Here is a 4,459-nt window from a genome sequence, read left to right as displayed (position 1 = left end):
TTCATACCCTACAATGAGTGCAGGACCCTTAGGGGCTGCTGGGCCCAGGACAGTCATGTTGTTTGATTGCTGGTCCCTCTTGAATGGCTTGTTCTTGAAGAACATTCTGTTTTCTAAAATGTCATTTTTCAAAAGAGCCTGCCATTGTGGTATGGGCTTCCCATCTGAGCGTTGCCAGGGTTGCGTGGATCTGATTATCGGGGTCGCGAGCTGGGAGAGAGTTGCTCTGTCCCCAGCTTGCACATGAGTAAAGCTGCTGGAATTTAAAATCTGTGGTCACCACATTGATTTTTTCCAAAGACGAGTAGGGGGTAGGTAGAGAACACGCCTTTCCCTGACTTTTCTGCGCTATAACGCTTATCAGTTTACTGCCCCTCTGGGCTGGAGTTGCGAAAGCCATGGAGTTTTCTCTGGGCTCCCAGCCCTGGCCCCTCTCACATCAGGTTTATGCCAAAAGCAGAGCCAAACCCTACTTTGAGCTAGAGACTCTGGGACTTTGTCTGTCGGAGTGACTGACTCCCCTCTACCTGGCTCCTGGGATGAAAAGATGGATGGATAGTGGGTGTCTGCTCCCCCAAAGAGCCCCTGACTCCGCGTCTGGTGTGATCTGAAGAGATCTGTCATCAATGCTGGCGCCAAGGGGCCTAGTCAGTTCTGGTGATGCTTTAGGGTCCCAGGGGGCCTAGGCAGAATGGCCTCAAGTGACATGCCATGTGACCTTTGCAAATGCCGACGCCACTTCCATGGTCTGCACTCCACACACTTTCTCTCTGAGGCAAAGTTCTAGTGTCCAGGATCGCAGAAGCCAATTCTTGTGGCTGGTCTTCATGATTCGTCTCTGGCTGTCAGGTGAAACTTGATGTCCAGCCACTGCATGGTGGCCAGAGCCCAAGGGGACCTCTGAGTGTATTTGCCATTGCCAATCAGGTATGCGGTTGTCATCAAGTTTGTGTGTGTATGTATGACCTGTTCCCTTACCCAAAGTACCCAGGCTCCCACGGCAGAGGACATACACCTCCAGCAGGTGGGAGCCAAGAAGCCTCGTAGGAGAGCCACCCTTTGAGACGCCGAGCCCTCTCAGTCCCGGATGACCCTGGGCTGGGGGGATCTCAGAGGAGGAGGCACGAGGGTGCTGCCGGTCACTCCAGCTCCAGGATCTCTTGTCCCAGCCCTGATGAGTCCCAAACAACCAAGCAACAGCTCTGCCCCCTCCAGGAGTTTAGATTCTAGCTCGGGAGACGGGACCAGAAGGCACTCCTATGAAGCAGCAGCCAAGCAAGCTTTGGTGTGCTGACCAGATCACCAGATCTGGAATTAAAAAGGTGATTCTGCTCTGTCTTTGTGGAAGACCCCCCAGTGAGATTGATTGGCACAGTGGTAGCAGTAATGGGCTCAAGCCTAACAGTGATTGTGAAGGTGGCACAGTGCAGTGTTTCCTTCTGCTGTGCATAGGGCTGCTATGAGTCGGTACCAACTCGATGGCACCTAACAGCAACAACAAGGTTTGCCTTTGCTACATCTTTGCTTTAATTAATTTTTTTAGAGAGAGAAAATTCACATACCATAAAAGTTATTACCCTTTTAAAGTATGTAATTCGGTGTTGTTGTTTTAGTATATTCATGAAGTTGTGCAACTGTATAGTTTCAGAACATTCCCTCACCTAAAAGAAACACCATGTTCACTGGCAGTCAGTCTCACTTCTTCTGCCCCAAAGCTCTAAGCAGCCACTAATCTACTTTCTATCTATGTGGATTTTCCTGTTCTGATACTTCATATATATGGAGTCATGGTGTGGCCATTTGAGTCTGGCTTCTGCATATAATGTTTTCAAGGTTCATCTGTGTTGTGATATGCACAGTACAGGTAGTGCGGATTTTCAGCAGGGTTTGTTCGGATGATTCTTGAGTCATAAGTCAGTTCTGATGTAAGTCAGAGTCCTTGTTTTCTATTTTAGTTTTCATTATTGCCTTTTATCAGTATCTGTATAAATGAGATCCTGGTATGGCACTGTGGGATAAAGTCCTGGACCGCAAGGTCAGTGGTTCAAATGCAGTCAGCTGCTCCTCAGAAACCCCATAAAGAGTTACAGCAACAGCAACAGCATCTCTATAACTATGACCTTTATTTGTCTTTGAGAGTTAGAAACATTACAGCTGAAAATGAGAACATCAACAAATTATATACTGCAACGTTGTATGTAATACATATTTCTAACAATGTTGTTGTTCAGTGCCATTGAGTTGATTCCGAGCCATAGCCACCCTGTATAAGGTTTCCAAGGAGCAACCTGTGAACTTGAACCGCCGACCTTCCGATTCAAACGACTTTGCAGTCTGGCGCATTTACCCACAGTGCCACACCAGGACTCCATTTCTAACAATAAGATGTAATACAAAAACACCTAAACAGATGTTTGTACATGTGGTCCGTAAGTTGGATATGTCATAAGTTGGGGACTGTTATTCATTCCTCTCTTTAAAAAAAAAAATTGTTATTATTGTCAAAGAGTTACACACAGCAAACCCTACACAATTCCGCAGTTTCTCCAGGTACAGTTTGGTGCCATTGATGACATTCATGGCGTAGTGTGACCATTCTCACTCTGAGTTGATCGTCCCGGTGAGCAGACACACAGTGGCCCTAAGCTTCCTACCTAACCTTCGGCGTTATAGTTCTTCTCTATGGCTGAATCCTCATTGTATTTATCCATCGTGTATTGATGGGCATTTGTGTGGGCGCCACGTTTTCCTGCCATGTCTTTCCCCTAATCCAGTGCAGAGTTCTAGGAATTCCAGTGTTGCAGCAGCCAAACTGGGTATCCAGCAAACCCACCGAGGATGAGGCTGCACAGAAGTCCGTTGTTGGGGGTCCATCTTTAGGATGGAGGCAGGGAGGGCCGGCAGGGGATGCAGGGGTCAGGGAGGCCTGGCCTGTGATATTAGCCTGGTTCTGGCCTTTAGGATAGGTGGGGTCTGGCCCAAGGTGCAATCCCCAGTTCAGCTGCAGGAGGCACTCAGCTTGCCTTTAGCGTACACAGATCCTCCACTCCAAGTTTCCTTGTTGAGTTCCCAGTCACGGCTCTCCTCCCTTCTGTGCTACCTCCCTTTTTCCAGCTGGAGCCTGGCAGGTCCTGGCCCTGTGTGTGTGTGTATGTTCCACCTGGCATGTTCCCTGCAGAGACTTCTCGGTGAACCTTGGTCCTTCTTACTACAGCTCTGGCCTGTTCACTGCCTGTGTCCTGTAGCCTCACTTCTGGAAGGCAGGACTGGGGTCTCCCTGTCCCGAGCCCACCCAGTCATGGCCATCTCTGTTATGTCCTGTCCCCTTCTTGACCCATTGCTGGTGTCACCTGGCTAGCCTGGTGGGCTGTGTGCTGTTTTTGGTGCTGAGTGGGCCCCCAAGGTCTTAGAGAGCTCATGGGGACTCCCCACACCACTCTTTCCCAGAGCCCCTCCTGCATGTCTTGGCCAGCACACTCAGGAGCAAGCTGTCTCAGTGGCCACTTCCCTTTTCTGCTGGGGCCCCAGGCCCCAACCTTGCCGGCAGGAGAGCTATCACTAGAAGGCAAGAACCAGGATCTTAGCAGCCCTACAGACTCTCTGTGCCCCGTTGGAGGCTTCTTACCTGTCTGTGAATCCAGCCAGCCACCGCCTCCTCCCCATCCATGGAGCAGGACAGACACAGGGCCACAACCAGCTCTTCAAACCCAGACGGGTCAAGATGGCAGTGGTGCCCCTCCCCTTTCTTGGAGCAAGGCCATCACCAAGTTGGCAACTTGGACACTGGGTTGGGTCCCACAGAGAAGTCCTTTGTGAAACTATTGAGGGGTGTGCTTTAGGAGCAGTGCACAGTGGAACAGCCCCACCTCTCCTTACCTGCTGTGCTGGTGTTTTCCACAAGAGACAATAGAACACACGTGTGTGTTTGTGCGTCCGCACACACAGTGGTGATGACCTGTTCTCCCCTGGCAGAGAACATGGGGACTCAGAAACTTGGGGTGTACTGATGGGATTCGGGAAGACAGATGCCAGGGAGACACACCTGAGCACTGATGAAACATAAAATGACAGAGACCCCTGCCTCACACCATGTACAAAAGTGAACCCAAAATGGATCCGTGATCATAAATTGAATAGCTGAACTACAAGAATCTTAGAAGACAATAGCTGTGAATGTCAAATAAGGTCTTTTTTAAGTCAGCACTGGACAGTGGAAGTGGCAAAGCCAGCCCCATGTGTCATTTTAAGTGTCCCACTTGTCACACTTAAAATTTTTAAAGTGTTGAAGAGCAGAGATGTCAGCTTGAGGACTAAGGTGCGACCCAAGCCATGGTATTTTCAATAACCTCATATGGATGTGAAAGCTGGACAGTGAATAAGGAGGATCGTAGAAGAATTGATGCCTTTGAGTTGTGGTGTTGGAGGAGAATACTGAAAGTGCCATGGACTGCCAAAAGAA

This window comes from Chrysochloris asiatica, unplaced genomic scaffold, assembly GCF_000296735.1.
Source record: "Chrysochloris asiatica unplaced genomic scaffold, ChrAsi1.0 scaffold00125, whole genome shotgun sequence".
Lineage (NCBI taxonomy): Eukaryota > Metazoa > Chordata > Mammalia > Afrosoricida > Chrysochloridae > Chrysochloris > Chrysochloris asiatica.
This window is presented reverse-complemented; position numbering follows the sequence as displayed.